Source organism: Acanthaster planci, linkage group LG03, assembly GCF_054643075.1.
Source record: "Acanthaster planci isolate LZ-2023a linkage group LG03, COTS_SCS, whole genome shotgun sequence".
Lineage (NCBI taxonomy): Eukaryota > Metazoa > Echinodermata > Asteroidea > Valvatida > Acanthasteridae > Acanthaster > Acanthaster planci.
In genome coordinates, this window is record NC_141779.1 from 23,136,336 (window position 1) to 23,162,866 (window position 26,531).

The following is a 26,531-nucleotide window of genomic DNA, read 5'->3' on the forward strand; positions in this document are numbered from 1 at the left end:
GGTATCCAGTCAGATTTCGCTCCAGAGAAGAGAACTCGTTCTCTGTTGGAAAGAAAGTCAGCAATCAATAAGAGAATTTTACCACAAATTCCATACTGATGCAGCTTGTGAAGGAGGATTGAGTGATCCCATCTGTCAAAAGCTTTGGACCAGTCCAAAAAGATTGTATCGATTCGAGGAGGGCTGGAAACATCAAGTGCCTGTGATTAAGTGTGAAAGAGGGAGGCTAGCTGAGTAGTACGGGAACGTCTGGGTTGAAATCCATGTTGGGAATCGGGGATGATATTGTACTGCGAGGAGTGGTCAAGCAATTTGTTACACATAAAATCTTTAAGTATTTTGCAAGGAACCGAGGTTAATGAAATTGGTCTGTGGTTGCTGATGATGGATTTGTCAACATGTTTAAATAAAGGAACGACATTTGCCTGCTTCCAATTGTGGGGAACTACACCAGTGAGAGACTCGTATTAAATATGCTGGATAATATTGGAACAATGGAGGTACCTGCAAATATTGGGAGAGATGCCACCCAAGCCAGGTGGCGTGGATGATTTTTTCAATGACTGTTCCTTTTTTGGGTGGGGGGATATATAACCTTGGCCTTGCAAGTGTAGTGTTTTGGTTCCAAATTATCACGGGGCGTGAATTACATATCTATCTACTAATGTATACTTTTTCGTCTGACTTGGGCGCGCTTATTTACGTTGCTTTTACTCAAAAAGGTTATTAAACAGGGAATCGTTCAGTTTTACCCGCATCCGCTCCGAGCGGGAACAAAAGAGGGCACGTTTTTAAATGAAATTGACATTCCTTTGGTACGAACTCATTGCACAGGTGCGCAAGTTTATGCGCGTTTGACGCGGGAAAGACGGTGAAACTGAGACAGATGGTGCGAAGTTTACCAACTGCACGCGAAGACCATGTAACGAGACTATTCGTTGCGCGTAATGCAGGGTGCGTTCGATTAGCTCACGTGGGGAAAACCTGACCTGGCAATGGCCTTGTGTATTGTGTCAAACGAAGGAGACGGCGGGGACGAAGTTAAACCCGAGTCAACTCGTTGAAGCTAATCGAACGCCTCCATAGCGAGCTCCGCGTCAAACGTTAAACTCCGCGTTCGTCAGTAGCAATCTTTATTTAGTTTTTACATAACAGATTTTTTCAAATATAACTAAATTTCATAAACAGTGAAACTTGTGAATTGCCAATGTGACAGATCTTGAAAGCTGCTTGTTTCGCTTGTGCACCTATTGCACGTCGACAAGCAGAAAATGTAAGTACAAGCACTTGCTGGGCAAGGAGAAAGTATCGCCCCAAACGGGTTTAGATTCTAATTAGATTATAGAATAATCCGATTAGACGCCCTAACTGCGGTGGCATCGCGCTCACACGCACATTCTTCAGCTTGACGCGCGCGTGCATTTGGCAAATCACGACATCCTATTGTCGAAGAGGCATGTAACGCGCGCGTACCACCTGTGCACGAGCGTTGCGCCACCGCAGTAATGGCTTCTAATTCTGGTGGTCGAATTACACTATACGTGGCGCGACAGTTGCATCGTCAAATTACCCTGACATCGTTTTGCCATTCAGAATTTGTGCCGAGCGCCACCAGAAATCTTCATTCCCGTGAGGTTAAGAAAACCAGTCTTGCTTTAGAAATGATGTGATCAATGACAACTGTAAAAGAGTATATTAAAGGATTCGGTGTGCAAGCTGGAGTCGCAAGGGGGGGGTTAATGTGTGTATATATATTATGAATACAAGTAGCACTAAATCATTGTAGTTACACACATGGAGTAAGTACTAGGATACACAATTCAAAAAATCCCTCGAGGGTGGCTCAGAGAAGACTTCGAACCGATGATGAGAGAGCTCTCGACGTTTCCAACAGGGCATTATGTCGTCGAAGGCATCACCGTGACAGAAAACAGAAGTTGTAAGTTGACGGGCGGGAGACCTAGGAAGTAAAAAGTGGAAATCAGTTTTTTATTATGCTTAATAAGGTTGATCTTTTGATCATCACTTATAATAATTTCAAACGGGCCAACGTCAGGAATTTTTACAGGAAGTCAGGGATTTCATACTTATGCACCCTGACTTTTTAATTTCTGAGGTTAAAGACACTCAGGCTGAGAAAACCAAACCAGTGTTTTTGGTTAAACTGGCTTCCTTTTGCCTGCGAATATGGAGGATGATCGACGTCTCCAAGTCACATGCGCATATGCGTACTTTTCATGAGTTCTCGGTATTATAATGGCTAGTCGCTGCCACAAATTATGCATTTGTTAATGACAGTGGGATTTCCTTAGAAGGCAGATTGACCCATCGCGCTATAAATTCAAACGCGCTAACTCCCACACATCCCTTATATCCGGCCAAACTTCCTTGAATTAATGTAATACTAATATTTTACAACTGAAAGATACAGCGTTTTCAAAAAAGACTCTGCGGGTTTGTTGAAGACAGATACATTTAGAACAAAAATCCAACGTCCTTTATGGTGTATATCTATCTTCGAACTCTCGAGAGCCACTGTGCATGAAGTTCTTTTGGCAACAGTAGCAGGCTGGCATGACAACGGTTAATTTCAATACCTCATCTATGGAGTAATTAGTACGAAAGCCACTTGCGCCATGCAGTATATATTTTTAAAAGTAAAGTGTATTTTTTTCAAGTTTCGTTTTACGAAAAAGATTTTTGTCCAAATTTTGTCCAGATTTAGTTTTACGAGATAGATCTTTTCAGTTCATTTCTATGAGGTAGGCCCTATTTTTTTTTCAAGTTCGTTTTGTGAGATACTAAAAGGAACTTGAAAGATATCGTAAAACTAACTCGATAATATAATTATATTATATCTCGTGGAAAACGAACTTGTAGAATATTCTGTAGAAAGAAATTCTTTCCAATTATCGAAACAACGCTTCTAAAAGCAGGTTTTGCTTTTTTGAGAAATGTTTTTCATGTTTCTTATGATAAATATTCCGGTTTTTACATTTTACCACATCAAACTTTAAAACTTTATCCCATAAAAACTAACCTTGACAAAAGTATATCTCGTAAATATTGACGAACTTAAGAAAAACATGCCCTTCACTTTTTAAAAATAGACACTTCATGGTACTAGTGGGCATTTGTAGCTAAGTGTTTAGAAACAGAACGATATTCTTTGCAAAAGCTGTCATCCAAAAGGTGTATGGGCAGCGCATCGAGACTGGAGACCGCAGGCTTTAAGTCACTAGGCGAAATTTAGTGTCCCTAAAGGCTCGTGAGGTTATTTATAAAAGTCTCACCAAGCGTTGAAAATCATTGCTGAGAGTTTTTTTCTGTGTACGTCAGGGGTACTGGAACAATATTTCCCTATTTTTTGCCCACGAACTACGCATAGTCATCGTTTGGTGCTGCTCGAAAATGTGAGAAATTGCAAAAAATATATAGCTCATCATCTGCACCGAATGTGGCGGCTGGCATTTTTGGAGGCCCCCCAAAAGAGCCATGAAAGCAGACTTTATCTGTTTATGCGCAAACCGAATCATGGATACATATCCAGATGAAAAGAAAATTGCGCGGACCTCCAACATGGCTGTCATGTAACAGACCAATGAATTTATATGGACAGTCCCAAACATCCTCAAGCCCATTACAATATAATTAACGACAGAAAACATTGCCAAATCGGAGAGATATAGCGCCGGCTGGTAACGCTCAGGAGGATCGTGGCCTTGCGTGTTTCACTGGAAATTCAAGATTACGATCACTTGGACAATATTTCTTTTCAGTTTTACGTGGTAATAGGATATCAGGCTCAGGTCTGAATGTAGCCATCCGCCTCGCAGCAAAATAGGCCAACCAATCGGAGGTTTTTGTGAATGAAATATCCCGAGTTGGAAGCCAGGAGTCCCAAGTGCTTGGTGTAGAGAAAAAGGTTTCTGATCGGTCCTGGTTATGGCACATCTTATTTTAAATAACCTGTGGGATCGCAAAATATTTAATAAGCTCGCACGCAGGAATCTGGTAACTTAGAGGAGAGCACATATCACAAACTTTCAACTGCCTTCGGAAAAAGACAGATCCACAATATAATGGTAACCTGTTCCGAACGGCAAGCTGGTTTGCGGAATTTTCATTATTCAGTCGTTGGCATTTTGTTTAAACAGTTTGTTCGTGCGTGGACGAAGGCGTCCTTATTTAGAGGCTTCATTTATTTTCCCGAGGCATTTGAACTCCCGGAAGCGTGGACGCCCCCGCAAGCCTGAGAGGGTTGTTATTCCATTCCATCTCCCCAAAAAAATGAGTCGTACGTTATTGATACTGAAATAAATGAGTGTATAGGCCTACTATTACATTGTTTAAAACAAGTTGACGTCATTTTTTCTCAAGGACTGTACATAAAAAATAGCCTAAGTTTGGGGAGATATGGACACCACACTACCCATTATTCGGAATCCGTTAGCCCCTGCCGTGTGTTCACGTACGTTCACTCCCATGCCCTTGTGCACTATTTTGCCGAGAGCTAGCGCATGCGCACTCGATCACTTTGCTGTGGATTTCGAGGCAGGCGACGTCAGACACCGTTCCAGCACTTCTTTCCGCGGATGGAGATCATAATTTATTTTTGTTAAAAAATACAAACAAATAAAGTTCACGGAGCTAACCTGATCACTAAAAGTTGATTAGACAACATTATACCACCATATTATATGAACCCATTTGCACAAAATTTAAAAAAGATTCTGAAAAAGTGATGTAAAAAAAAGTTGGATTTGAAAGAAAATACGTTTATGGTCTTTCCCATTTTAAAACCACTTCTCAAGTTTATCCAAACAGACGAAATAAAGTGCCGTGTGTATTAAAACCAAAAAAAACATCGATAGTATTTTCAAGTGATTGCAAATTGAACATTCTGCACGAGAATCATTTGTCCATAGTCGTAGTAGTGCATGTATGCGTTGATGGAGTACATGTACACATATGTGCAAATGTGCAGACATAAATCATTGCCGATCATCAATTGACAGAGAGCCAAAATTGAAATTGATCAAACTAACTAATAGCTATAGCTTAAAAATAACATGGTATCATTTTTAAACACTCTTTAAATCACTAAGATATGCAGCATGTGTGGAAAAAATGGAGAACAATTCAAAACTTCGATTTCAAAATACCCTTTTTTACATTCAGAAATGTAGGCCCTAACGTACACAGACATCTTTCATTCCATTTTCTCCGAAATGTCGTTTAGGATTAACAAGAAACATATCACAAAATGAAATCTGAAGCTTGATTATATATCTCTGGTATAAATTCAGCAAACTTTTACACAATGATCTCCGCAGATCGATTTTGGTATAACAGAAAGTGATCACGACTTTGCCGAATTTTAGCACATGTGCACAAAGTAAGTCGAAGGGGTGAACAATACGTGTATATAGGCTCTTCCCGCCACAGTTAACGTACACATTTCAAAGCACTTATATCTAATATGCGCTAGAGCATCATCGCATTTCCTGTTGATACCGAGCTGTACTAATCAAGAAAACCAGGCTAAACATGTAGATCAAAAAAGTCCGTTGGCACCGTGTGCTTCAGAACTACCTTTTTTCACGAATATTCACACATGCGCGCAAACTCACAGGTTAAGAGTGGAATTCCTTTGTTTTCGCCTGCCCTTTAGCGATAAAAAAAAATTGTCCAGCCTCCCTCCAAAAAGTGCAAAACAAAAAAGAGCAAGAGCACTAGCGACAGTTTAAAAGTGACGTCACGGGCGGAGGGTATAGCCCCCCTAAAATGTTGGCTCTACAACCGCGCCTGGGACAGACTGTTGCGCGCTCGCGTAGCAGTTCCCAGATTAGCCTCATACTGAGCATGTACTCATGAAATACCGAAGAGGCTCATCGGCAGGGTAGACTGGTTCCGTCCCGTACGTAGTCTCCAGACGTCTTCCAGACGTCCTCCAAACGTAATGAAACTGGAGGAATCCTGCCGGTGTTGTGTTAATGAGGAAACGAAGCTTACTAACTGCACAAATCAAGCAGGAGCTGAACGAATATTTCGCCTTTTCTTCTCAGTTGCAGAAAACAACTTCACCTGAAACTGTTCATTTATCTAAGATTTAACCAAATAACCATTGATTTAGGCGACTGTCTCGATTGCATCAGATGGGCTTAGATTTAAAGTTAAAGGTGTAACAGAATGTCCAATGTTCTGAAAATGGGGGGAAATGCCGGCTGAGAGAAATAAAAATTATGATGAAAAAATGAAACTCGAAAACTGTGTTTCCCACTATGAGCACAGAGGATCGCGATTACTGTGTTGTTGATCTGGTGGCAATTTACAATCCTATTGACTAACTGCGGGGGTAGAGTACAGTAGGCCTACTCACCCCAAACTCAGTTGCACTGTATTGACAGACGCTAAATTTGCATTCGTAATTTGAACTTTGCTGAAAATGAGGACTCGCCGAACTTGCTATACACATAAAACTGTTCCACAGAAAACCCTTAAAAATTCACGAGATTCCAATCCATGCAGTGAGTGGGCTTAAATATCAAAGGTTTTTGTGACTATTCAAAACAGGGACTTCTGAAAGATACACAACTCGAACTTTTAGCATTTAGGTGTCCAGTCTACTTAAGCCCATAATATCTTTATTCTAATTTCTTCCTGTTTTCCTGCAATTCGAGGGTTCACATGAAAATGTCAACGCTAAATCGAAGAGGATTTCAATCCGTACATTTTAATCCATGTTTTCATATTGATTCGCCAGGTTTTGAGGGAGTTTGCCAATTCATTTGGTGTAAGCCGCAGATTGCTCCCTGCTTGCCCCAGTCACGTGAAAGACACGTGCAGGGCAAGCGGCAGCCGCTGGCTAGCGGCTATTTTACCAAAGACGCGAATTTAACTCCTATAGCCGCAGCCAGTTGATTCGAAAACTGCTTCCTAACACATCGCTTGCAGGTATCTACGTTTTGTGCCAACGTCTCGGTATCAGACGCTGACTAATTTAGTTAAAAGACGAATAGACATTCGTGGCCTTCAGTTGTTAATCGTAGAATTTTATGATAATTCAGCACAAATTTATAAGACTGTACAAGGTTTTGAGAGGTCTAGTTACGTATGATGCAGGTGATAAATCTTCGTTCTACGACGTGGATAATACGTTGCAATACATGTTTTCTTCCTCCGTAGAGTAGTCCTGACTGTGGACTAGAACTCTTGACATCGTTGGCGCTAACGAGGTGAATACGCTTCACATTGGTTCAAATTAAACAAATTGTGTATTTTTTTTTCTTGTATATTTTCACCGCAGAATAACCGTCAGTATCAGTAAGAAGTTGTAATCGAGGTCCCGTATTCCTGACTCGTCATAGTAAGCATACCCACAGTTACTCGAGGGATATTAAGGGTCAAATCTTGACATTAAGACCAGGGTTTACCGTCGAAAACATTTCAACTCAAGTTGATTTCATTGCTTTCGCCTAAAGTGTGAAAGAGCTAATTAGACAAGGCATTTCAATGTGGATTTATCTGTACCATTCAAACCATTCACATCACCACCGGTCATGTGCAACTCGCTCATTATGAACCCTGAAAGCAGATGCAAAAAGGAAGAAAACCTATCGTTTTAGTGAAAGAATTTTGCAGCAATTTCACAAGTTGCAGCAATAATGTACCATATTCATGGGCGGAGATTTCTTGTCACATCTTTGGGGATGATTTCGTATTCGATCATGACGCCGGTAAGTGCAGAGTCGGTGGTGCAGGCTACGGGTGCGCACAGAGTCAGTGACTTGGAAACTGTGTGGGTCAATATTACTTTGGTACTCCCATGGGTCAATCTCACCCATATCTTCATACTATAGAGATGAGCTTGTATTCCATGGGTTCAGGTCTCGGAACCTGACCTGACTGAAGCTCCTCGCGACCAGAGCTAGGCCAGCCATAAAATTTTCTATACCTGTCCTTCCTTCAATACTGCCTTTAACAACACAAAACCCCTATCAACGGTCACCTATCTGTCCCCGCCCAAAATGTGTGACATTAAACACCGATTCCACGCTTACCTTGGGAACGTATACATATTGTGTATCCCAAAAATGGTGCAAATAAAATACCGTCCATTTTAAGCTTAAGATGTCAACTGGCGATATTTATCACTTACATTGCTGTGAAGATAACAGTCTTAGCTGGGAATGTCACTTTACTTACTTTTGGCGACCCAGAGCCATTCCAAAACATACACAAACACTCAGAAGTGACTTTGTATACCACTTTTCGTCATAAGGGTTATTTCTCAGCATATTTCAATGCACGGGGGAGTCACCATCTCCCTTGAAATCAATCGGTTATAACAGTCTGAATAGTCTAACTGGAGAGTGGCACGAACTCTTAACTGCTTTGTGTTTATCGGGGCACATCTGTGGATCATCAAAAGGAAATAAGATGAAATGAAATGCATCATCAAGCTTACTATTCCCCATTAAAACCATGAAGTTGTAAATACAGTTGTAATAGTTGACATTGTGCGTTTAAAATGGAGAGTATCTTCTTGCATCATTCTTGAGACACACCGTGTAGTGCAACTTTGCCTTGACAACAAAAAGGGGGGTGCATTGAAGTGTTTGGCTTGACTGTGGCTTGAAACTGCACACAACTTTGCGGGAAACGGCCGCGGCCACAACCACAGACTCGTGTGTAGTTTCTAGCCGCAGCCAAGTAATTCGGACACGGCCTTTCATAAACTTTAATACCGAACGTCCTTCTATTGGATAAATAGTTTCGGAATTTTGGTGGCTTCATTTGAGCAGTATAAGGGCTTAAGAATGAAGGTATCTACTATATTTTTTGCTTTGGGATTGAGAAATTTTTGTTAGCGCAAAGGGGGGGGGGAGTATAGCTAAATGTAGTTGTCGTCGTGTACACATAAAGCAAGACTCCTTATGTTTGTTCTTGTTTATGGGGTCTCTAAACCTTTAGACGTAGCCACGCTTACTCCACATGGAAGAATTGGAAATGAACAACATGCGCGCCTGGTATGATTCCTTTTTCTCTAACGCGTTAAGCGTGTTTACATGAGTTTATTGCATACTTCTTTGTTGCAAACAGACATGGGTATGCCTTCACACAATTTCTTTTGTTGGACAGCAACATAAACATTTTGATCCCTACTCACGAAATAGGTCAAATAACGGGTAAAAGTCCGTGTAACCACAGAACAAATGTGCGCGAACCGTTGTGCGTCAAGTCAACAGTTTTTATTTGTGTCTGAAAGGGCTGCCTAGCACCGTATTAATCAGAATATTACTAATATTATTATCAAAATATATACAGTCAGTGATATGCAGTCAGTGCTCTTAATTTATCTTATAGATAGATTAAGAACACTGACTGTATATATTTTTGTCAATATGACAACATTTTTCATTAATTTGTTGCATTAGTTTTCAGGAGGTACCACATATTCCTCTGCTAATTTTGTTTTCTTCCCTCTTGACAAATCTATCTTGTATTCAACACAGCGTACACAGTTTCGGTGTAGGCCCAAACCACATGTATGTTCACGAACAGCTAGATTTGTTATTCGTGGGTCGGCCGCTCGAACGCCGGGAACAAACAACCAGTTATTGCTGGTAGTTAGTGACAAGCAACATGCAACATGGCGGCGTCCATGTTGGCTAAGTTATTCGAGAGTTAATGTTTGGATGGGCTGAATTCTTTTTTATATAAACAGGAACATTCATTTCTGTGTTACGGAAAATAATTAATGTTAATTTTGCTAAAGTTCCCTTTGTCTATGGCTTTGGGAGCCATCTCTCTCCTTTTTGCTGCTGTTCAAAAATCAAAATCTCACGAGTTTTTCGTGTGTTCCTGTAAAACCCTGATGAGGAGGTGGTGTGTGATCCTGTTCCGAGAACAGTGTTCTTGAGTCGTGTTCCTGCAGTTCGAGCGCGAGAACAAGAAACCCGTGTCAAGAACAGGCCGCCCGAACTCTACCTTAGTGCCGCGTAGCGGCGCAAGACGGGGACTTCACCGTGGATACGCGTAAAACCGTTTGTTATCGCATGGGCGCCATCCGGTTCGTAAGTGACTTTCGTCACAAAGGCGGACGCGTCACGATTTGCAGGCTCCATTAGACGATCGCTGAAGTTGCGCGTTAACTTCCGGTTCCATGGTTCCATGTAAACGGCAATCAATGCATGTAACTCTATGTGCAGTGCATGTGCAGTGGGGCGTGGTTTAAACTGAAGTGACGTCACACTTACAAACCAGATTTGGGTGGGAATTACGCTATGGCTCCACTGGCGCAGGGCGCCGTGACAGGCACGCACACCCTGGTATGCCTGCGCCTGTGCACCAACGTTTACACTCGAATGGCGCCGATGGTGATAAAACCTTTTTGCGATACGATCTTTGATCGATACTTTGATATTTAAATATAAGGAGATCCTCTCACGTTAGTCGTATCATCTGAAGTCCTCAAAGCCCACTCTATTTGCCTTCGGGCTTTGAATTATTCCAGTATGTTGTAGATTCTGAAGACTAACAGAAGATGGAAAATACCAACGCTTAAGAAAATATACTACCACAAGTTTTTACGGTGAGGATTCCTTTGGGGTGAAAAAATAATTGGACAATCGTTTTAAAGAAAAAAAAAATAGTTGTTTTGTCTGTATGCTGAAATCTGGATGCGCCACTGCCACCTATCTGGCGGTGAATTTGACAGAGAGGAAACGGTTCTTAGTTTAACAGTGTTTAAAGTCATCTGATTCAAGAATTGTAGATAACATGATGTAAATCATTTTGCCCCCAAAGCATGTCACGCGACCAGCACTGCAAAACGTGACAAGTTATTACATGTAATGTGCGGGATGACGCCGAAACCTCGCACCTATAGGTACCCACGGTTGCAGTGTTGATGATGACACTATTGATGCGGCTATTCCGGGGTAAGCTTGCTCCTCAAACAAAATGGGGATTAACCCGAAACATTGGTCCGTCCGTCTCCTACTCGTAACAGAAACAGAAATTTCCCAACTACAGTATTTGATGCAAAGACGCAAATGAGTGCAGGTATGTTGTAGAACGATTATTGAAACACTGATCGAACCGACAACTTCTTGTGACTTTAGCCTAGACTCAGAAAGGAAAACGGCAAGTTGTGCACAAACTTTTCAAGACAAGGCGTTGTGTAGAAGAAGAAGTGAATGTATCACATTCACGCAATGGTACGAATAATTTCATTCAGTCACAGGTTCCATTCACTCCTCGAGGCGAGACTGCCAACCGAGACACCAATTGCGCAAGCGTGTGGAGACGTACCACGCAACTCGAACTGCCCGTTGGTCACTGAAAGCAAACAGCCATAAAGTGTCATACCAAGGTCATAACTTCTAATACACCCACGCATGCTCAACACTGTGACGTCAATGGTGCGTTGTCTTGTGGTATCGCCACTTTATTCAGGCGGGACATGGCATGATGACATCACAATATGGAGATGACGCTAAAACGCCGGACGAATCGCGACATTTCCCGGGATCCACAGCTGAACTGTTGCAGATCTAGATAATGCGGAGCATCCGGTTTGAATTTTTCATGAAGATACAAGTACCTGTGTTAATACTATCGATGGACAAACTTGGCAAACAACTTCGAGGAAAAGTGTCCCCGTCGACCCGCGTTTCCTTTAGAAATCCCGGTCCGATAATTCGCCCACGCATATACCACGTTGTTGTTGTTCGTCTTGTTGTTGTTGCTGTTCTTGTTGTTGTTGTTTATAGGCTAACAACTTGCTGCTTGAGCAAACACAAAAGTTATAAGTAAATATTTTGTTTGCAACCTGTTCGCTGTTACATGAAGTATGAACTGACCTTAGGAGACTTATTCCAATGTTAGACAAATCTGGGAAATTGCTGTCATTGCCGTTTTCAGTGGGGCGCCTTAACCACTCAGATGTTGTCAAAAGTGGACCCAGAACTCTTTTCTTCTCGAAGGGGTAATGTTTTTAATGGGTGGGAACTCTTCAAAAAGGAGAAAATTACGTATGAATTTTTTGGGGGGGTTGTAAGGGGTGAGGCTTATTAGGCTACATGCCTTTGGAAGGAAGGGAATTAGCCCCCCCCCCTCAAAAAATCGCTTTTTTAGCACAATGGCCTCTGTTGCACACTCCCCTCCCCGCCACCGCCACCACCGATGTGCCAGTAGACATTCTTAATCTAAGAAAAATGCACAGTCATTTGCTCCCAGGGTTTTGGTTAATAGAAAGCTCATTTGCATTTGCCGTACATTTCACTTTATAGAGACAATTTACTTCGACACAAAAACTTATGCCTTTGAAACCTTGAGAGATGAGATGAATTATGAAATTAAGATCATCGAATGAACGACAAACATAAACCGAAGAAGTTTTCGAGTACATGTAGACTTTCGCATAGCAAGAAATTACGTAGAGTGGAATTCGAAGCTATATGACCCGGGGAACGCCACACTAGGCTTCTGCTAAGAGATATCCAGCCCTAGGCTTGCAGTATTGCACGTTGTCAACGTCCTAGCTCAAGTGCCCTAGTCAGGGGCCATGTAAGTGCCATGTAAGTGGCCAGAGGTATAATACCAAAATCACGATGCTGAATGGGAGATTGGAAGTGGGTGTCGTTCACAGAGGATAAAGGGTGTAGTCCTGAGGAGATGGGAGGTTTCTCCCAACTTCAAGATTTCCTTTTAGAAGGGGCAAGGAGAAGGAGAAGAAGGAACAGAAAAAGATGACACGCTTCATTTACAGGTGTACTTTCCTGTAGGTGCTCAGTGGACCGTAGACCAGCACTCCTGAGAGCAAACATGCAAACAAGGCGAGACATCATCAGTACAAAGGACTATCGTAGACTTGAATCTACACTCTAAAAACACCTGGGTCAGACTGCCCCGGAATCTGGATCCCATGGGGCCTGACCCCTATCCGGGTCAAATTATGACCCCTTGTGGGTCATATTTGATCCCTTTTAAATTTGACCCAAAAGGGGTCTTAATTTGACCCGGAAAGGGGTCAGGCCCCATGGGAACCAGGTTCCAGGTCAGTCTGATCCAAGTGTTTTTCGAGTGTGGGTAGTGTCGTATCCAGAGGGGGGGGCAGAGGGAAACTTTCCCCAGAGGGATTTACATTAATCGAATATTAATTTAAAATATTTAATATATCAAAAAACAGCACCAAAACCCTAAAAAAAAAAAAAAACAGGGATGTCGGAACCGTTAGTAAGGCTTTTCATATTTTTTTCTCCCCAACATCATGTTGAATATAAGCCCGAAGCCGCATTCGCTTTTGTATTAGCTCCTCCCCCAAATAAAAAAAAAAACACTAAGAGATACTGACTCATCGATCACATATTGCAGGAATTCTACCATTTTGACGACGATTGCAACACCGCGCCTTGTGGTGTGGTGCTAAACCGTGACACACACGGGCTACGATACCCATTCCGACAGGTGCCCCTTTGACTGAAACAAGGAGCTCTTTCAACTGACAAAGCTCGGCACTCCTTTCGCCTCAGTTTAAAGTCTAAAAGTAATAAGCTTTTCAAAACTGAGTGTAATTGAACGTAGACAAAGTTAACCTTCCCAGCACAATTTTATACAGGGTTAAATAACGGTATTTTTATCTGCTTTTATCCACGAACTTCGGATATCACTCTTCAAGATCTTGAAAAAAAAACAACCTTAAAACTGAGACCCAGTCCATTTTTATTCCGCTATTAGATAACTGGTCAGGGTAGAATTAACTCTTTTTTATTCATTTTTGCCTTCAGATTGTTTTCTGATCAAAGCATGTTTATTCGGGGGGTCTAAAAGATAAGATTCAGCCTTTTGTACGAGTTTCTAAAACGTTTTGAAAGTGATCGAAAAATAAACCCTAAAGTCCTCTAGTAGAATCATACATCATGCACATCAAAATAACTTAACTTCAATATTTGGATAGCTTTCTTCGGTAACAAAATTGCCAAAGTAACAACTTAACGTCTCCTGATGAATGTTACTTATGATGGAACGTATTATCATGAATATTCTAGTGGTAATGCCTCCAGCAATTAAAGTTACATTCGTTCTTTGCAAAATGCAGTAACTTTTAAGATCTGAAAAATATGTCGTGGGGTGAAATCAGTAATGCTAAGGAAATAAATCGGCTCAAATTATCCATTTTAATTTAATGAATTTCGCAGTGCATCGAAAATCTGTAGTTCCTACACAAGGGAAAATGAGAACTGTCACACAAAAAGGTTGACTCCTCTTCGCTAAAAGTATGTCTTGTAAAAATTTCCAAGAAGATCACTGCATTTTTGAGTTTGTTGTATTTAGAGCGTTTTCATTATGGAGACCCCACCTGCTCTCACGACATTAGAGATTAAACGGTTAACTTTATTGTGCTCAAGTCTGGTTAATACTGTCGACAAAAAGAATAATATTCCATATCGGCAACATGTATAATGATAAATGAGTACCGTCAGTGCTGTCCGGAAACTTGTACGGAAAAATGAACATGCTTGCCAGGATGGGCCTCCTATCTGCGACCTGTAATTTCAATTTCTGACACAACCTTTGCCCGATAGTCACTGAATGCAGTATGCCCAATGCTGTGGTGATCGAAGCAACTAACCACTATGAAATTTCTGAGGTCCAATGGTTTAAATGCGCTAGTAAGGGGATGGGTGCATGGGCTCGAGCCACGCCCAGGCTCGGTGTACAGTGCTTATTAAATTGCAGTTGAATGTAACATAAAATATGTCTACCTTTTTTAGCTACCTTGGCGTTAAGGTCTGCCGTGTGCATAAATTAGGACAAACTTTGTAGTTTTTACAGGCGGAAAAGGGGTAAGACTGTCTCAAGGTACGTTAAAATGCATTGAAACTAGTAACGCCATACAGATCCGAAGGACGGTGGAGCAATTGTTTTTTAGAAAAACAGTCTTCTAGCTGTCGGAACGAATCATATCAATCCAAACTAAGAACTTGAACCGGGTGCGAAATAAATTCCTTTTTTTCTGGTGAACAAACCTCTGAGAAAATTACTAATGCATCTGTTTCCACTATTCAGTGCCTTGGGTTTTAAACAACAATTTGACCGTTTTTGAGTAACTTTATATAGAATATTTCGCCGGCGTTTTACGCAGGGGGCATACTTTGGGGATATCCCTTTGATGGGAAGAGCCTCGAGAGAATGGCATGTAATGAATGAAAGAATCGGTTGCAAATTGCTCTTTGATCCATTTAAAGGAAATTTAGCGCCTTTAGCCGAGTACATTAAAGTAGGCACAAGGGTTTTTGGGCTGAATGCATATTTTAATGCATTGGGATGTTCGCCCATCTTCGTAAAATGCTGCGATTTTCCTCCAATGCTTCGCGGTACTGGTCCTTTGACAAGCCGTTGACCTCTCATTCATTCAATACACCGCCTTCATACTGGCCAGACACACACGGACATTGGAAGCAACTTTGAAATCCCAGATTCCTACATGACATACTAAAATATCACAGTCTCGGTGTTTCCGTGCAGTACTGAATAAAGGAACAGCACATGCACACACTTGAAAATACATTGGCATTAAAGTTGAACTTGTATTGTTTAGAATCCCCCCCTCTCGGGATGGCATGTCTTACGGGATCAGGAAGTCCAAGGATGATTTTCATTCTTCAAAGCCTGCGTTTACACAGCGCGTGCGCCTGCTACGCAAAGACATGCTTCTGCTACTGCATAATGTAGAATTCTGTCGGAAGCAATCCTCAATTTCCGAGTATCTTTGGTCGCATCCTTGACTCTGATCTCATTGGCCACGCAGCCATGACGTACCGACACGCAGTTCGTGCTGTTTGTTTGTTTGTTTTCGTCTAACAGGACTCGCAACCCTTATAAACAAAATCGGTTTCAAAACTGCTTATTTTCAACTTGTTCGCTCATGTGGTGGTAGGATTGGAGCTTTTGCAATGGAAAGCTAGCTGGCGGGTGAGTTAGTTCCTTGTGTTTTGCTCCGTGTTCGCTATGTGATTGCTAGTCACTGCACTGAAGTTCATGGAAGATTTTCATCCAATCGATATCATTCGATGCAGCTGCTAAGTGCAATGAACATGTAAGTCCTATCGACTCTTGTCTGAAAAGTTTTATTGGACATGACTTTTATTGCAGGAAAAAAATGAACGATTAATTAGCGAATTGCAATTTCTAACTCTGAAAAGATAAAAATCCTGTACTAGAATTGGCAGCCGGAGAATCACTTCAGATTCATACATTAGAACAAGGAAAGAATAGTGAAATATTTCCAGTTGTGGAAGATGGTGGAGTTGCATGTAGTCTAGTATAGTCAATATGTAAAGTCTCTGGAAGCATCCTGCCTGGTAACTGTAAAAAGCCACCTTGAAATACCCAGGTAAGAGAAAATGGAAGTTTTATACTTTTAAATTGACACGTATTTTGCAGATTTGGGAAAGTCAAGAAATTTTCTTTTCACGAAGCCTTTTCATATCATTTCAGCCCGCTCTCTATTTTTTTTTCCAAAGGAAGGGACCCGGGCAATTTTAAGAAGTCGTGAGATAAATTCCAGACCGAAACATTGCGCAAATTCCACCTTGACAGACGAGATGGGACGCTCTTTTTGATGTCACATCTGTGCCATTTTTTATTTTGTTTTGTTTTGTTGAGCAGGGCAACTTCTGTCGAAAAGAGGGCGATTAGACACGGGTGTCTAATTTTATCTCTGGCCCCATCTCACAAATGCATTTTCGATCTACACCAATACATCATTTCTATTAATGTTCATCTTAGATTAGGCCTATCTGTATTTGAGAAAAACCTGCATATTGGCAATCATTATTTTGACCCCTTGATCCTATAAATTTTAATAGACTTAAACGTAACAACAATATAGGCCTATGTTTGTACGAGAGAAAATAAAAGAAATATCGAATGTCAACATCATACAGCAATTTGTTCTGTACATATCAACATGTACCACGTCAAGAATATATTCCCCACGGACATTCGCATGAAATGAATAGTCATGTGTAGCCCAGGCACATACATGTATTATATTAAAATTGACTGCTTCCAGTGGTGTAACAAGACTGGCCTGTCGAGTCGATCCATAGAGCAGTTAAACTTCCCGGGGCGAAACATTGGGGAAACAGAATGCCTTAGATAAAGCGGTCAGTATATTTGTTTTACAACATCTTTGCCATAGATTCTGCTCAATGTAAGCGACAACTGATTCTTCTGATTTCAGTGCAAATGAAAAGTGTGTCTGTTTGAATAATTAATTCGTTGAACAAATGAACGGGCACTTTTTTTCTGGCTACCTCTTGCTTCCAGCTCTGTGGCTCTCATAGCACTTCAAAAGGCGCACAACGCGCAACCCACATAACAGTATTTACACACAATGCCGATGGTCATTTGTATGGCTCCTTGTTTTTGTTACGGGTATTTCTTCGGGAATTCGTAGTTGTTTTGGCAGCAAAAATTAAGCCAGGAAAATGGTGGATTTTATGGGACTAGCTCTCGGTCAATTATGATACAAAATTTGCGGGTGTGGTGTTACAACTGAGGATATCAGATATGTCCATGTTTGAGCAGGCTGAGAGCGGTCCCAACACATTAAACGCCAACGGATTTTTTCCCATTCATTAGCATAGTTAACTCCAGGCACCACGTTGGGCGTGTGTGCTTCACGCGGATCCGGATCGCGATCAGTAATCCGACATTGGCTCACTGACCCCAGCACCCACGTACTGCATAGAGTAGGCCTAAACCAGCTTTTGGATCACTGATCGAGATCAAGATCTGTGTGAAACAAACAGGCCCTACGTCAGGAAAGTTACTAGACTTGATACCAAATCGATAATTGAGTCGGTTTTTTTTTCACACAGTACATGTATACGTATATATCCGCGGGGACGTTGGTTGCCTGAGTTGCCTCGTCCCCACATTGCGGATGGTCGACCATCCAACTACCGACTTTGAGAAATCGTTTTCAGGTTTGTAGATCCAACATAATGGTAGTCCCTAGCGAGTTCTATGACCCGCACTCTGATTGGTTCAAATTGCAGAATTGATATGAGCATCCTTAAATGCATGTATTCTAGGCCGCCATCGCATTTTGTGCAGTCCACTCAAGGAACGTTAATTGAAGTTCGCCATTTATCTTTGCACTATTACATGTAGTGATTCGCAATGAAGTTAGAGAAGATACAGATGTCGGTGGATCGTGCTTTTGAGGTACTGGGGATACACACCACAGCACCTGAGCAACTACAAAAGCTTGTAGCTTCAAGCAGCGGCAAGGATGCATTCACCAACTTTAATACCAACAAGATTTGGCGGTTTTTCTTCGTTATGCACCGATATTTAGACGGTATGATTACACGTACCGCTTATATACCTCGAGGGTTTGTATTCTGTGTTGAGTACCACAGCAAAGTTAATAACAAATTAATCAAATGTTTCACGTTGATACATTCTATAATAAATCATAATTGACCTGAGTATACTGATCGTTAAACATCACCTGATCTGCAAATAATGGCCCGACGTATTGAGAGGAATCCCCATTTAACTGATGGACTAAGGACTAATCCTTTCATTTACATATTGCCCTCTGCCAACTGCACATTTATTGCACTTAGCGCATTATAACCCATGCGAGAACGCATTTTGTCAAGTCGTTATAGACAAGTCGGAACTCGGCCAGTTGTGCTACTTCATATTTGTCCCGAGCCGATGGATTTCGAAGGAAGTTCATGGACAAGCAAACCCGTATACGCGACTAATTATCAAATCTAGAAAGTAACCGCCGGCATTCAGACAATGCCGGTTGAATTCATGGTATATTGACTTCTGATCTTAAGGGCAGTAAAATGTAATTAAGCAGGCTTGCGTGCAAAGAAAGAGAGATCTGCAAAGAAATGGATGAAACGAAGTGATGTGTACCATAGTTTTGGTGCACCAGGAAGTGACGTATCCGTCCATAGACTTTGTACACGATATGGCAGTTCGTAATGCAGCAACTATCCATGATACGTTAGTTGGTGATACAAGCGACGAATTTCTGATTTTTTTCAGTTGTTTTGATATCAGTAACGATCTAATGCATTATCTACGTGTCCACCTGTCCGTTAAAATTATCTTACATAACAAATATGAGGGGCCTAATCCCCCTTCGAAAAATTCCCTGATCCGCCCCCTGGTGTGGTCTTTGGTAACAGTGTTACAGTAACAACGCAACAGCCCATAAATACTAACATTATGAACAACACACAGTGTCAGTATAAACAACAACTTGTGTTTGTTTCTGTTTCTCCACATCCAAAATCTTTTTTTTTTTCCTAGACCAAATTTTTCAGAATGTTCATAGTTTGGGTCAAAGAATTATCCAACATTTCCCAACTCTTATGGCGACGCAAACGAAAACAAAACGGAAAAGGTATACAGAAAAATAAAACAGGACAGAAATGGTATTTTTTTTATCGTACCGACTTCATCCTTGGCTTTGACATGCTGCATAATTCCCTTCTGTAAATGGTAAATAAAATATACGGAAATCCATAAAATATTTTCGTCTGCCAAAATGATATCCATTCGTTTGCTTCCACGCCAGAAGAAAAACATCCGGATGCTTTTATACGTGTTGAGTAGTTCAGTGAGGATATCACAAGGTGTTATTTGGACCAATGGTGTAACTAGATTTCACCATAGAGGAAGGACACAGGAGTTTGAGCTGCCTGGGCTCTAACATCTGGCCAATTACCGCTTTTCATACCCAGTGTGTCCATAGCCAGAGCCCAGCGAGCGCTTGCTACGCACCATCTGTTTCATAACCACGAAACCCCTCTGTACCCAATGATCACCGCCGCAATTTGTCGCTGGTAATCTGCATCCTTAAAACTTTGTGCACTGAGGTATGGGAAATTGAATATTCATACATTTGTCGGTGCTTGATATGATCTCAGAACATCAAATTTAATGCTTGCACGGTTGCTTGTATTACACCGTGTGCCCTAAATGTTCATGTGTAGTCATTGCCCTAAATGAGCGCTTTCTTCGGGAGTTAATTTGGGAATAAATAGTCCCGCTGTTTACAAGATTTTTTGCTTGTTCAAATCACCTTTATTATGGCATTGGTACAAAAGCGTATTTTACGAGACTTCATGATCAGTTCAGTCCCTGTGATGAAATAGTGCATTTTGTTCCTTATGAACTGAGCTTTCTATAGTAGTAGTCAACATTTTGTTGGCCACTCTTAGCCAAATTTGTATCAAGTCTTTGAAAACTGATGTATTGGACGGATAATAAATTACAAACTTTGCATGGATAATGGAACAGTGAATCAAAATTTTAAAAGTTTTTTTTTACAATGGCAAAAGTAGGTCTAACATCGGGGATTTTTCTCTCTCTATTTCCCGGTCACAAAAATAATTTGTATTTAATGGCAAGCAAAACACTACAAGTACTACTGGGATATTACTGGCCCCGCTTGTCCGGCCAAGATGCAAGCAGTAATGGGGCATTTAGGAATGTTTTCTATTATTCGTCTGACTCGGCGGTGACGGTAATTGAACACTTTGAAGTGCCAGAGTTGCAGTTCCTTCTGTATCCTTCCGCTGTAGTTGAGTCATTGTTCCCCCCCCAAAAAAAAAAAAGTTCTTTCGCACGTCCGTTTCATTATTTAAGCGGAAATACGACCTACAATAGCTAATCACGTCTTACCTGCGCACTCTGCAGTCACTATGTTTTAAAAAGGTGCCTTTTGTTTTTACTGGAACTCTACAATTATGTAGGCCAACGAAATATTTCAAAGAAGCTTGCAAGTATTGCACCGGGAAGTTAGTCCCCAGGTCCCCTTTGTGGCCAGCCACCGAGTTCGACACTGTGTTTATTGCGCTGCAAGATGATGTTAGGGACAAGCTTGGGCTTGTCAAAAATCATCTTAATCTGCGCACAGAGGGCGCAAGAATTGCCTCCGTGAGCTACTATGGACATAAAATGGCGTTAGGTGAAACGCACTATGGCATACTTTAAAACTAATGAATTTAGGTAAACAGTATCCATTTTGTGTCCAGCTATATGATGACATTGTTCAATTGCTGTTCGCATGCATTGAGAGCGCCACAAAAGGTGCAATAACTTGGCGTCTACCAAAGGCGGGGACGTGAACGCAAAATGTATAATATGCCATTGCTGCGCGACAAATGGTGGCCAGAGGACAATCCTTTATGTCCTTTTGGTAATAATGCATGTATGTGACGAATACGTCCCTGAACGAAGGGGGGTCCTTGAATGACATTGCTGATTTATCAGAGAGATAGGCAAGGACCATCTTGTCTGTTACTGTGCACGATTGTTGAAACAGGCAATAAAGCTCATAAAGCCCGGTTCCTTAGGTAAACAGCGACTATTAATCTTGGCAAACATTTCAGGGGTAAAGTCGGAGTTTCCATCAACCTATGACGTTCCGGTTTCTACGATATAGGCTAATTATTCCATTCGGTAAACAGACCACAAGGTATGTGCTTTTTAACGACCTGAAGACACAGCGGACTATTTTGGCTTACTTCCTTCCCAGCTAAATTTTAGCCACTGTCTACGGAATTTCCACTCAGCATTTTACAACATAAATAATTCATGTTTGCCTGCAGCCTGGATGACATTATCACACGAAGGACAGTGCACCATCAGCACAGATGCATTAACGCTGAGCGTGGGGCATGAATCACTCTTCCGGAGGGAAATTAATAACTACCCGGCTTGTTAACTGCGCCTGATTAATATTACGATGAGCAATGTGAGCGGGCTTGGTGGTGTGGCGTCACTCGCCTCATGCCCCGTGCTTAAGGCACACGTCGTGCGTTCCTTATATGGCGGGCGGGTAATTATTTCGTGCGTCAGGACTGATAACGAGCGGCAGCGTAGTAGCAGTGCTGACGTGCACTGTGACGAGGAAGATTGCGTTCTTGACGACGGGTAGTCAACCTTATCGGGCGGGAAAAAATCGAAGGGGTTTTGACGTAGACTGTGACGCACAAAGGCTCGACACTGCGACACTGGCCGAGGCCTCGGCCGCGCGCTTAGCACGTCAGTGCGACCATGGTATCGCCGGTACTGCGCCACTGCTGCTCTCGGCTCGTATTGGCCGGAATATCCGGTCGGGTGACGTCTACAGGGAGCGAACCGAGGACCAGAGCTGGCCACCCTGTCCTTCCATTCTTACCAAAACCAGAAGAAACATCAAGCAGTCGTTTCATATGACCGCGATGCCATGGAGCGGACAATTGGTAGCTCTTGCCCTACTCGTGGTTTTACACTTTTGCCGACTTATGTGGAATCCGTTTACGCTGGATTGAATATCGGGACCATGTCTTGTGGAATTATATCTATTTTTTTTTCAAACAAAGCGAAACAGGTATGTCTTTTGTCTTCTGGTTTCTTTTTTAAACCCCATGCGGGAGTGAAGCAAGTGAATGAATTTTTCTTATTTGTGTCTCTTTTTTTCTAACTTTCTGGTTCGTTCACAGGTTGTTGGACTAACAAGGGATAGATCTTGGTAGGTACATGTTAGGCGCAACACTTCCTCGAGTTACAGACTCGGTATAACTTAAACTATGTAAACTATATCGGGGTTGTTCCAAAAAAAAGCCCATGTTGTCATTAAGAATGAATGCTAAAATTTACCAGAGCCTAACCCTTTCCTTATTCATGCGCGCGCAATGTGGCAACATCCCCCACTGAGTAGCATAATACCATTTTGGCCCACAACCGATATGGCCATAAATCAAGTTATGTTATCCAGCCTAATTATCCAATGCATTGTAAGACGTGATGTGCACTCAACTTTGAACTTTCACTCAGAAAGAAGCCTTTTTATGGTAAGTTATTGTCGTTCTACGCATTTATTTTTGCAGGCACAAATTTACTCTGTTAGAGAAAAAAATATCTCACGTCAGCATCAAGTTTTCGTGAAGTAATGTTCTGTTCAGTCAAATCCAGTAACACGCGATTAATGAGCACATTTAATTTCAAAACCATTTCGAACCTCCGCAGTAAATCAACATTTTTGTACAGAAATCTGAGACACAAATCAATGACTGCACTTTCAGATTTCATTGGTAGAAAATGTGGGGCCCTCCGAGGCAAAACTACCTGTTAGTATATGCAGCGTAACAAGACGAATTTAAACTTCCAGATGAGAACTCAGTAAACATTCGCACGTCGTGTTAAACGCATTAGACCACAGGAGTGACCTCTTTTCCACACCAGTTGTACCGACAACTCTGAAGTAACACCGCAGAGTGTTTTCTTGTACCTAAAAAATTAAAAAGCAGCGCAGCTGAGCATAGAAGATGATCGTATTGACTCTAAAATCTGCAGTTCACACGCGGCTATCAAGCATTGACTCGCGTTTCCAATGAACTGCAAACGGCATACCAATAGGGGCCTAGGCCTACAACAATAATTCCATGTCAAGCGTGTCGTGAATAAAAAACATGAATCGTCATAAATTCATGATTAATGCCTCAAATGTAGCTATTTACGCTTTCCTAGTTTTGCATTTTTGGGAGTTCACAGAAATGGGAGCTGAGACATGAAGAAAAACAATGTAATTTTAGGTACCAAAAGTCACGGGAGCAAATAGTGATTACAAGAAATTTGGTTTTAAATTAAAGCATTTGCGCCTGGTCTTATTTCCAAGTCTTGATACCGTTCAAAAGCTAAAACAGTAGCTTACCAGACTCAGGGGTAACTGTAGGGCTACAAAACATCAATACTGACTTACCCGGAATAAAATGGGTACAACTGTGAGACAAGTTCTTATTAACTTCTTTTGTTTGAAATCGCAACAAGTCAATGTTTTCAGCCACAGTGAACGGTAATCTGGCTATTAATAGGTAAAGGCATTCCACAGGCTTCGTTCATACGTGCTGTAGACCCCAATCTGTTTATTGACCTTTAACAATGATAGGTTTGAATGGTGCAATGAAATTGCCTGGGTTAAATTTAAACCCTAGTGAGGGTGAAAATTGCAACTATGTCCCGGTTGTGTCAACCCAACTTGGGGGTTAAAATGAATTTCTGGGTCATTTGACCAAATTGTTAATATTAAACGGTATTTTGGAGAATCAACCTGGAATTAATCCAACCCCCCCCCCCAAAAAAATGGGATGACAAAACCAAACTTTGGATTAAAATTTTAAACAGGGAATTTCTTAGTGTGGTCATGTTTTGCTCGTATAGTAAACGTACGGAAATGAGATTAAAATTGATTACTCACTTATGACTGAGATTCTGCGGGATTCGAAAGGGCACAATTCAATGACCTTTCCATTGCTTAAATTAAAATACTGATGAGACTCAAGACGTACAGTTTATTCGTGCGCTGGACCAATCTAAATAGTGTGCGACTGTTATCAGCTTCTGTTTCGGAAATGTTAATACCTGTATCCTCATAGCAGCCGCCCATAATGATTAGAAGTGGCGGCCTATGGCATTGCGTCGCTACACGGACGTCAGTATGTGATTAAAGCAGACAAATCGTCGGCGCTTCTGCTCTGCTCAACCCATGCCATAATGAGCTTTCTACGTCAGCTTCCCGGTTAATGCAGCCCGTGTGACGCACGCTACGACAGGCAAGGATGCTTTATTTTCAGATGCCTGCGCGCGGAGCCTGTCTTCTCACTTAATGGGGCTTGGCCCTGGAATCATCAGATATTCAGCGGCCGATGACGCGTTTGACGCGCCAGCAGCGACCTGTCCAGCAGTATATTGGTCTGGTATGTAATTACGGGAGGACAGGCTGACGTCAGAAGTAAATCAAGAGAAGCAGTTGGCCTCGGTGCTGCTTGATCAAGAGCAAGCTATATTAAGAACGGCTTTCATTCTACCGTCGATTCACGGGATAGCCGAATACGGACGCCAAATGCGGTGCTCCAGCTTTTCCTCTTGCCAAACTATCCGGGCTGCGGACCTTGCACGCAAGTACGCGGTAATTACGACCATGTGAAACAAATAGTCTGGATGCTTGAGAGAGTCTTTAAACAAACTTGAAACAATAATCTCAAGAAGATCTGCATAATATAATCAAGTGCAAATCATGTTCGTGCTTCAGTTACGAAATGGCAGTTTCTGTCTATGCACACAGAAACCTAAGGCATTTAAGATGTTATAACAGCTGGACAAAAATAACCGATTCAAAGCCTCTTGTTACAAGTGAACACAAGTGCTTTTTTTCAGAGAGTTGTTATTATCAAAAAGTAGAGCGTAAGAAAATTAAGGCAACAAACTTGAAAATGCTTTAATGCCTTCGCCGTTTGCGTGGTATACCGTCGGTTACCATGTGCAAACTGGCATACACTGTTTTTCGTTATATGCAAATGAACATCGTATGTATTCATTTCATATTGTCGACGCCACAGTGTTTAAAAACATGAATGAAAATACAAAACGTTTGCTTCGCATCCTTATTACCAATTAAAATATTCATGGACAAAAAAGAGTAATGTTATCGTTCAGTTCACTTACAATCTACTTGACGGAAACACAGTTTATACTACCTAATCAAAACATCTTAAAAATGAACTAGCACCACATTGATGCATTGGATCAAACTCTGAAAACTACAGAAATAACAATTTCCCAATTCTTATATTGTGCAACTTTTAAATTGTTCGAATTGCAACCCTTTCGGCGTTACCTTACATTGGCTCGAGGTTTGAATACCACAGAATGCAGGCGTGAGCTCTCAAACGCACGGTAACTCTCAAATGGTGGCCAGGAATTTTAACAGCGCTTCAGTGAATCGGGTCGTGTATGAAAGCCTTAGATTTTCTGACACGTTGGTACTAAATTCAGTCTTTTTTATCATGGGTCATACGGATGATATAAGCACAACGTGAACGCATCTTACCTTGAAGGCGAGCCCATCGTTAAGCTGTCTCAGAGAGAACGCAAAGATTTCTGCTTTCAAAATTCGGTTTTCTCTTCCAAAAAGGTCCACACGGTCCACCAGAGAGTATTCACGTCCTGTTCATGTCCAGTTTTGCCTCTGCTTATTTGCTCACTGGACAGTCTAGAAATACTCAAGATCACTTTCGGTTTTCCACGTGGCCACCCACGCATTTATGAAACCTTTTATGTAACTGCACAATTGCTATTCATGCGATTCAGTCCTAACTATTTTTAATTCATTCATTCTACAGGAAATCGGAGCCCCCTTTTTATGCATTTCCAGAGTTAAATAAGGAATTCTACGGGAGCGGGACAATGGAGAAAGCCGTGTGCCGTCTTCTTTGGGGAAAACCGGATGTTTGGAGGAGGAGAATCAACATGGCCAAGGGTCGTTGGATCAAAATACGAACTGTTACGCGGGAGTTGAAACTGAATATTTTGCGTTTGATTCTGGATGACGAGGGCTTCGGAGGGATTTACGAACTTCGTGATTGCAAAATATTTTCCTTCTGCTGGACAAACGTAATCGCCTGCATCATGGATTGTCTGCATTGTTTTTGTTTACC

The 26,531-nt window shown here is 41.6% G+C and overlaps 1 protein-coding gene across 1 annotated transcript in view; it reads right to left on the minus strand.

The window, feature by feature from the left end:
* Positions 1-26,061, minus strand: part of LOC110990777 (glycerol-3-phosphate dehydrogenase, mitochondrial-like) — a 52,361-nt gene extending 26,300 nt beyond the window's left edge. The window contains exon 1 of the mRNA XM_022255890.2: positions 25,925-26,061. The gene's annotated coding sequence lies outside the window, so the exon portion shown is untranslated. The remainder of the gene's footprint in view (positions 1-25,924) is intronic.
* Between the last annotated feature and the right edge of the window lie 470 nt (positions 26,062-26,531).